The following is a 10,031-nucleotide window of genomic DNA, read 5'->3' on the forward strand; positions in this document are numbered from 1 at the left end:
AACACCTTCACTTGTGCCCAGTCTGGAATCAGAACCACCCACCTGTATTGGCAAACTTATGTTGGCTTAGTAACTCTGACTTTTTAGGGTAGTTGAGTAAAAATCATACCCAAAGTGAAGAGCAAAGAACTAAAGAAAAAGGAATTCAAAAAAAATGAGGATAGTGTAAGGAACCTCTGGGACAACTTCAGTTGTACCAACATTCACATCATGTGGTTGCCAGAGGAGAAAAGAGAGCGAGAGAGCAAGAAATAGAATATTTATTTGAAAAAATAATGATAGAAAACTTCCCTAACCTGGTGAAGGAAATAGACATATAAGTCCAGGAAGTGCAGAGAGTCCCAAACAAGATGAACCCAAAGAGGCTCACACCAAGACACCTCATAATTAAAATGCCAAAGGTTAAAGACAAAGAGAGACTCTCAAAGGCAGCAAGAGAAAAGCAGTTAGTTACCTACAAGGAAGTTCCCATAAGACTTTCAGCTGATTTCTCAACAGAAACTTTGCAGGCCAGAAGGGATTGTCAAGAAATATGCAAAGTGTTGAAAAGCAACCTAAAACAAAGATTACTCTACACAGCAAAGCTATCATTTAGAATCAGAGGACATATAAAAAGCTTCCCAGACAAGGAAAAACTATAGGATTTAATCACCACTAAACCAGTATTACATGAAATGTGAAAGGGCATCTAGAAGGAGAAGGAGGAAGAGGAGGAGGAGGAGGGAGGAGAAGAAGAAAAAGAAGAAGGAGGAGGTGGAGGAGAAGGAGGAAGAGGGGAGGAAGAGGAGGAAGGGAAAGTATGAACAATAAGATGGCAATAAATACATATCCATCAACAACTGAAACTAAAAAACAAAAAAGTAAACAAGCAGAACAAAAACAGAGTCATAGATACAGAGAACATTTTGACAGTTGCCAGATGGGAGGTGGGTTGGAGGGATGGACAAAAAATGTGAAGGGATTAAGAAGCACAAATTAGTTGTTATAGTGTAGTCACGGGGATGTAAAGTACAGCACAGGGAATGCACTCAATAATATTCTAATAACTACATATGGTGTCAGATGGGTATGAGATTTGTTGGGATGATCACCTAGTAAGTTATATAATATTTAATCACTGGGGTATATACCTGAAACCAATATAATAATGCGTGTCAACTGTAATTGAAAAATTAAAAATGATTTAAACAAAAAAAATATATTTCCATGTCTTTCAAAAATAGATAACTGATAGAACAAAAAATGTTAATTAGAATAATGACAAAGAAAAAGGGAAATCAGCCTTGGCTGGTGTGGCTCAGTGGACTGAGCTCCCACCTACGAATGAAAGGGTTGTTGGTTTGAGTTCTGCTCCAGGCAGATGCCTGGGTTGTGGGCCAGGTCAGGCCCCCAGTAGGGGGCGCATGAGAGGCACCCACGCATTGATGTTTCTCTCCCTTTCCCCTTCCCCTCTCTCTAAAAAAAAAAATTCATTAAATATTTAAAAAAATAAAAGAAAAAGGGAATCACATTTAAGTGTGTAGTGTTAGTCCTTTTGTAATAGGTTTTAGTGTAAGTAAACTGATGAGTTTTGTATCTACAAATTACTGTCAAATTTTTTCAGTGTTTGCAGCAATTAGGAGAACTTGATATATTACAATAGTAAAGACTTCCATTGCTTATGTGTGTAAAAATGTTCACTTGTTCAGGGAGTTTAATTAGTTAAGGTTTTTTTTTAAGTTATTATTCAGTAGTGTGTGAATTCTCAAAATGTTAATTGCTTAAAAATGAGTAAATTGAACACTAAACTAAGTAGACAACATTGTAAACACTTTTTCCCATCCCCTAAAGCCTCTGAGACATACATGGGCCTTGACTTCTCCCAGGGCAGTTCCTACCTCTAAGGCTGGACACCCTAGCTCCTCCCTCAATCACATGGCTCTCAAGCTCTTGCTTTCTTTCTTGTGGGCTCATTTTCCATCATAAAGGCAGGAATGTGGCATCCTTTCTCCTTTTTCTTGCACTACTGAAAGCAACCCCAAATCATCTTTATATTTTAAATTAATTAGATTTAACAGAATTGAGTGAGACTTTTAATCCAATGACAGCAGCATGCCTGGTTCTGTAAAAATGGAACTAGGCACAGTTCTGGTCAAGAAATATCCCTGTGGGCGTGACACAAAAGTGAAGGGGTCTCCATATCTTGAGAAGGAACAGTGTCAACATGCTCTCCTGGAACATAATGCGCTTTTGGATGGTGGTAGCAGGCGGGTAGGTGGGGTTGAGCAGACGTCCCAGAGGTAATCATGAAGGAGGAGGTGATGGCAGGCTCCAGAGTTGTCTTACTGGGCCAGCAGAAGAAAGAAGACACAACAAACCAAGGGAGGCTGGAAGCCATGGCCCCAACCTCTCCTTCCTCACACCCTGTAGCCCCCACCTCTTCACTCAAGGACAGAGAAGTATTAGTATCATGCACAAGGAAAGCCAGAGAAGGGAGACAGAGCAAAGGTCAAGGGTACAGTGAGCTTGATTTGGGGGAACAAAGCAAAGAGAGGAAGTTTGCTTTTTGAAAGAAGAGCTCTCAAGAGGGCCAATGCTCCTGACGCTAAAGGTGACAACCAGGTTTCATGCCAACACAGTGGAAATTGAGACTAATGTTGCAGGAGATCTGGGTGGCCAAGAGGGAGGAAAAGAGGGGTAGCTTGGATTGTATGGAGAGAAAAGCTTCGCAGGTGTAGTGGCCAGAGGTAGTGCAGGAGATGCTCAGTGTTTCAGAGAGCCAGAGGCTGACCCAGAAGATGCGGGAATAGTGAGCCCAAGAAGGAAGCCCTCCCCAAGCAGGAGAAGGGAGATCACCAGAGAAAGAAGGTGGCAGGGTCTTTTGACTCTCAGGCAATTCAGAAGCAGGTATAAGTAAAAAAACAACAACAACAACAACAAAACCCCCAAACAAACAAACAAAATTGCTGACCTGTGAGACTAGGTTGAGATAAGAAAAAGCATGTGAGTCACTAGCACAAAGCCAGTGAGAACTATGCATACAGGTCAGGTTTTTCAAAATATTGACATTTGGGACCAGCATTGGCCTTGGTGTCAAGAAGGATCTCTACACCCATTGCAAGGCCTTTAAGAGTTCACCCTATTGTGGTGGAAAAAGCTGTTCCTTTATTTACACAGTGTGTGATTTTGCACTTAGGGGAAAACATGGTGATGTGAATCACCCAAAATTTCCATCCCTGTTGAATCGGGTTGCTTGGGAGAGCCAGGAGACTCTCAAGCAGTGAGATTTCTTTTTTTAAAAAAGGAGATTCCTGAAGTATTTAAGTATTTCAAGGTAATTCCTTGCTATCCGAACCGAATCATTAGATATTATACACAACATGGCCGCTGATGTGGGAGGGACAGGAACACCAGGAATCTGTACCCCAGTCAGGGCTGACTGTGCTGAGCATGCTGTTGCACCAGGCATTGCTTGGAGTACGTTGCAGACATGGTCTCGTTTACCAACCTGCCTGGCGAGGTAGTACTATTATTCACAGGTGAGGAACCTAAGGCACAGAGAGGTTCGGCAACTCACCGTAAGTCCCAGAAGTGCGGGGATTTTAGTGCAGGTTTGTCTGATCCCAGCACAGCCGATGACAGGGGTGATGGGGAAGCAATAGGACTGAGGTGGAGATGGCACCACAAACAGACGCATCAGCCTTAAACCAAGAACAAGTTTTCACGTGCTTTTAATATGGGCAAAGGATAGAGGATGTGCACGTTAGTGTCTGTACCACATACTGACTACCCGAGACTTCCTGCTTTCTTCTGTTATTTACATTTTCAGTATTTTTGCCTTGTCCCTTAACTGCTGCGACAGCTCCTGAAGAATAGGGCTGTCTTGTGGGTCTCTCGCCTCCCACCAATACCGATTGCATGCAGAAGCCCGTCTGTGAAAAGGTAACTGATTAATTAGTCTTTTCAATTTCCTGCTCCACCCTCTTGTAAATGAAAGACAGTCAGACTTGTATATTTAAAAAATGTAGTCATCAATTTTGTAAACACCTGACAGGGGATTTTCCAAATGCTCTACCAATAGAATGAATTTAATGATGCCTTAAATTGTAATGAAACTTCTTTCATGCTGTCTTCAGGTTGATGTTTAATTTAAAACTTTACACTAGACTTTTCATAATTTTTTTTTGCATTGAGATTGCCATGCTATGGAGGTGAATGAAATATATATTCTGCCTATCAACATACCATCTAGGGCTACCAGACTATCCTAAAAATTATTTTTTGCTTTAAAGAAAAAGAGGCTGTAGAGTTGTCCTTTAGATTTCCTGTGGAAAAACATGTTAATGCTGAAAATATGATTAAAAAAAAGTGAGAAAGAGAAGAGGAGAAAAGAAAAGAAAAAAGAAAACAGACGCAGAAGCTAATGCTGCTAACCCTCCACAGATGTGCACGTGGGAGCACAGAACTGACCCCATCGGGGTCTGGAATAGTCCAACTACAGTCCACATGCTGCTGACTTTCCGATCGGATTCCATTTGTTACTCTTTACCAGAACAGAAACAGGTAGAGAAGCACGAATCGTCCTCCCTGTAGCGATAACTAGAACGACATCTTCCAGCTGAAGAAGGGAAATTCTCCCCGTGTCAGTGTGCTGCGTGCTTGGAAGGCTCGGACCTGCAAACACCCCGAGCTCATTAGAGTAGAACTGAATCTGGGCAATGACAGTGCGGTCTCAGAGGGGGAAAAGGTTTCCTGAGGGAGGCTCTGGCAGTGGTGGTGAATCAACTATTGTCGCGGCGGACTTCAGGGAAGGCCCCTGTTTTGCGCAAACTGATCAAATACAGATGTTTCCAAGGAGTTGACCTTACTCACCGTGACTTCACTGGAGATTGAACGGCGGACAGCCGGTCAGCAGCGGGGTGAAGGCATGTTTTGGCGAGAGGGTGTAAATGTATATACAGTTGACAGAATGTGAGTGACACTGGACAAACACCTCTTCTATTGATAAATATGTGTTTGACTTCGAAAAAGTTTTAGACCAGGGCAATGTGGTGAAAAAGAATATAGTTTTGGGTTTTGCTAGGTGTCTCCAGTGTATGTCGAACTCTGAAAGAGATGAAGGGGGAAAATATTAAAAATGGGTTCAACCTTCCATCTTCCTGAAATATCAGTTTTCATATAAAACTCATCAGCTGAGCCGAGTATTAGGCTTGATCAATGGCAGGAAACTAGGGAATCAAATGCTAATAAATCAGAAACAGATACACCCCCCCCACCTCTAACAGAAAATATATCACAGAACCGAAAACAAGGAAATCATCTGATAATTTTCCATTGTATGAGCAAGGAGAAAATGAGCTTTTTTGGGGGGGACATGGGGAGCTGCATCTTAAATAGCAACAAAGAATAAGATTTGTAAAAACCTCCATCAGACTTGGTCTTTAATATATGCAAAAGAAACAAGAAAGATAATTTGGTATAATCTGGATACTGAGGAGTGTTTGTGGGAGTGCAGACATTAGGGTGGCAAAGTGAACACATGAAGACCTTGTTAATAATATCTTGCTATATATTTTAATGCATTTTTCTCTTTTGGAATTATATCCTTAGCCCTCAGCCCTGTCTTTTAAAAATGTCTTGCCCCACAATCCCGTTTCCTTATTTCTTAGTGTTTTTTTCTCTCATTCATCTTCATTTTGTAAAGTAGATGTTTCACTGAAATAAACCATATATACAAAAATGCACAAATTACAAATTCCCAAATTCATAAGCTCACGGACTTTTCATAAAGTGGACACACCTCTGGGACTGGCACCCAGGTTAAGGAACAGAACATTATCAGTGTCCTCAGAAGCCCCTCTTACTGTGTTCCAGTTGTAGACTTTTCCTCTGAGGGTAATTACTGTTGTGAGTTGTAACACTATAGATTCATGTTGATTCTTTTTGAGCTTTATATAAGTGGAGTCGTAAAGTATGTATTCTTAGGTCTGCTTCTTTTGCTCAACATTATTTAAATTGTGCAATTCATCCATGGTGGTTAGCTGTGTATTTATTAATATTTTAATAATACATACACATTCATTTCATTAATATAGTCTTATGGGTGCAGAAAAGTCTGTTTATTTCAACACATTGATCAGACTTGGCACGCAGAAGTACAGAAAAGTAACCCACCCCCAGCAGAAATCACAAAGAATCCTCTGGGCTCCGATAAAATTCTGAACTGAAATGTCCGCAGTGAAAGGCACATTATGACCAACACCTTTGAAAACTTCATTTTTTTTCTATTTATTTTTCTTACAAACACACATCATTTGCAATTTTTTTTGTTTGTTTTACCCACCTTAAAAAAGAACCTAGACAGAGTGGTCCTCCTCTATGAATGGAAACTGTTTGCGTCTGTGAAAACAGAGAGCTAAATTAAATTAGAAAATCCTGGTATTCGGTAGGACTGAATTTCCCTTCCTTCCTACTTTCCCATTCCACGATCTATCACCTAGAGTAATTAAGACCAGGGAGGTATCATCTTCACTGGATTAACCTTAACTAAATTGTGCTCATTCAACATGTGCCCTTTTGATTAGTCCGAGCAGGGCCTGCTGTCTCGGATACACCCACCTTGTAATTCTACACACTTAATTAATTTCAGATGAATAGCAGAGGGGATAAGCTAAATTCTCGATTAATAAACTATAAGTCCTTATGTGTGTCAGAGTAGCTCAAGATATTCATTCTTTCTTTATTTCTTTGCCCTGCCAAGGTGAATGGAAAATGAACACACACGTATACACACACCCTACACACAGCTGCGATTGTGTGAGGTTGGTGAAAGGATCCCTGAGCAATTTTGTCATTGTGAAGAGCAGATCTTAAGAGAGAAAATACTGCATGAATTGTTAGTAAAATACATTTTTTTTTGCCAACCATAATTTTCAATGTCCTCCTGCACCTGGACCTCAGCCTTTAGTTTTTATTTGCACATATTTTCTGTGCCATGTACAGATTCTTAGTTATGCAAGTTCAATATTAATGTCACATATTTTGTACTTTTCAATGCACTTCTCAGAAGTAAAATACTATTAATAGTCTGAGAACTTTTCTGAGAAATGGTTTGAAATTATGTGTTTAATCATCAAATTTAACAGCTCTCAAATATATAATAAAAATTTGCCCTCATGGGCATCTCTGACAGCAAAGAAAATTATTTCCTTATAATAAAACCAATCCCAAAGATGTTTATATGCTATAATTTATCTCATTTTAAAAGATGGCTACAAAATTATACAAGATAGATTTACAGTCTCTCCTTCAACCCAGAAAATTTATATGTCTAGTTATTAGGGACTTAAAAACTACTAGTGATCTGCATAATTACATACAAAGAGTTTCCCCAGTAGCTTTTCTGACCTATGATTCAACCTAATGAGGTCAATTATATTCAGAGAATTTAAATTACTGATACTTAGGGAATACAGCCAACATAGCTGTTAGTTTCTTATGTTGGTATGTAAGGAATTCTAGTTACATAAGGCAAAAATATGTATATCAATATAGCCAATTTTATGTGTTTAATGAAGCAGAGGCTTTTTTAAAAAAAAGTCACTAAGCTATTTTATATAGAAAATCATTCAAGAAACCATACGCACAATTCATTTATGTCTTCAGATGTTAGAGCTGTTCTGATTTGTTTCCTAAATTTAGCCTTTGTTCCGAAATGATTTTTTAAAAACCTTTTGAGTAATTCTGTTAGCATTTTCTACTAGTTTTGAAAATTAAACTGTGAAACCCTTGGGCTCCATTTTTAACAGCACCACTGTTTCCCAGGCCATTAGATACTCCTACAAGCTGAAGCAGTGCTCAGTAATTTACCATTAAATGAACAAGGGAGTGTGGAAGATTTTACTGATCACTTCACTAATTGCTTATTTGTGAAAATTCTCCAAATGGTGGAGTCATTTGGCTAATTGAATGCAAATATTAAATAATTTTTGATTGATGACATGCATGCTGATAGGCACATTTTTCAGGATGCCTCAGCTAAATGTCTTATCAGGGTTGTATTATCTCCTCCATCTGAGGCTGGGTGCAGGGGCATCTCAACTCATGTCAGGAGATATTATTCTCTCTGCCTTCCCTAAAACCAGATCCTTCAATTTGACCTTTTAGAAAAACACAAAAGCAAGTAATTTAAGTCAGCCCACACCTGCACCATCTTCCAAAATATCCTCATATGAATGCTTAGCACATCTCATTCCTGAGCACCTCAGACGGCTGAAAAGCACAGTTATTCCCTAAGAAGAACAAAATACTGACCTTGCAGTTTGTCTTCTTGGGGATGGGAGAAGAGTTGAGGTATTTTTCGTGAAAGGGCAGCTAAGCCTGGCCCTGTGCTTTAGACTTACCCTACAAACTAACAACAATTTTTGAATGATGGAATTGGGTATTTACATAAGGGGACTTAACAGTTCTTTAGCCTGGTTATGTTCGCTGTTTATGTTACACAATCGGAAACCTTGTGAGTTCTGTTTTAGGTGATACATCACCAAGAATTTTTACATCAGGAAAGTAACCATATTACTTGGATTGTTGGCGGGTCAGAAAGTTGTCTGGCTAAATTTTGCGCTTTAAAAAGTCATACAAGACATTGAGGACGTCCCTGAAAATGATCGTACGGTGGTCGCATCGTCTATCTTAATTGCCATGCGTCTGCGACTCCCGTTGGCGTCTTTTAACAGGACTTGCAACAATAAATTCAGGGTTTTGTGTTTGCTTAAAATCGTCCTTTCGGTTAGGCCAGGTCCGCAAACTAGAATCAAGGGTTTGAATGTTTTTTTAATACAATGTGTAGCTGTTCATCATTCTGTCTTTTGAGCGTCGCTTCCCTTTCCGCGCACCCACTGCCGCCGCCTCTCTGGCTAGGGGTGGTCTCCGCGCCGAGCAAGGTTGCTCGGGACCAGCTGTGTTTCTGTGCCTCCGCGCTCGGATTGTCGTATCCTCCATTTCGTGCCTGTCTCTGAAAAAAATTTTTTCTTTTAAAAGTTCGTGGCATTACTACGCGCGAATGGAAAGGCAAGCGAGAGAGGCGGGTGCAGGTGCGGGCAGGCGGCTGCAATGGGCGAGGCTGACGGCAGCGGCTCCTTCCCGCGCCAGAGGCAGCGGGGACCCCGGCTGGTGCGCAGCCTGTTCGGCGCACGGGGCTCGGCCCTGCAGGGCTGGAGCGCAGACGGTTGGGGTGTCGCCGGTACCTCTTTCACGCCGTGCCCAGCGGGGAGGGAAGAACAGGCGCCCGGGGCCGGCCGGCGGTGCCGGGTAACGCTGGCAACTCCCGGCCGGGGCGGGCGGCCCCTGCGCGGACCCCTGCGGAACATGCCAGGCGGCCGAAGTGGTGTCCAGAGGCTCTGGGGCGTGGGGCGGAGAGTAGGATCCGAAAGGCGAGTCTCGGAGGCGCTGGAAGCCAATGGGATGGTCCGGTGCAGCGGGGCTGAGCTGCAGGGCGGCTCCCCGCAGAAGGCCCTGCACCCGGCGTGGCGGCCGGCCCTCCCCGGCTGCAGGTTTCCTAGGAGAGCTGCTCCTGCGGGGCGCCGGGCGGGGCGGGGGCAGGGGCGGGCGCGGTTGGGGCCGCCATACACTGCAACACCCGGAGCTTGGGGGGTTCCCGGAGCCAGGGCGTTGCAGGAGCCTGGCCTGGGCGCCTGGTCCCGCGGAGGAGATGGGCAGCCGCCAAGTGGCTGAAGCTCCGACCTCCGCCACCCTCCTGGCCACCCGCCCGCAGAGACTGGAGGGATAGGCGAGAAGGGGGTTGCTCGGACTCCCAGGGCCCGGGTCGGAGGGCGAGACCGTAAGCGAGGGTGGCCTCGCGGCTGGGAGCCCCGGGCCCGGACGGGGTTAGTGGAGCTCCCTGACAGAGGGTTTTGGGGGAGAATGGTTGAGAATAATTCGGAATCGGAATCAGGGCGGACGAAACACCAGAGAATGCGCAAAGCTCCGTATTTCCCTCTCCTTCCCCTTTCAGTCTTCCCCTGAGCCCTACAGACCCGGAGCCAGCAATCGGG

At 43.0% G+C, this 10,031-nt stretch overlaps 1 long non-coding RNA gene across 1 annotated transcript; it reads right to left on the reverse strand.

The window, feature by feature from the left end:
- Positions 1-4,789: 4,789 nt before the first annotated feature.
- On the reverse strand, positions 4,790-8,790 carry LOC123478969 (uncharacterized). The gene is made up of 3 exons (XR_006654404.2): positions 8,293-8,790; positions 6,323-6,378; positions 4,790-5,085 (listed from the first exon to the last, which is right to left on the reverse strand). It is a non-coding gene; the product is annotated as an uncharacterized lncRNA (long non-coding RNA).
- Positions 8,791-10,031: the final 1,241 nt, after the last annotated feature.

This window comes from Desmodus rotundus, chromosome 5 (assembly GCF_022682495.2).
Source record: "Desmodus rotundus isolate HL8 chromosome 5, HLdesRot8A.1, whole genome shotgun sequence".
NCBI lineage: Eukaryota > Metazoa > Chordata > Mammalia > Chiroptera > Phyllostomidae > Desmodus > Desmodus rotundus.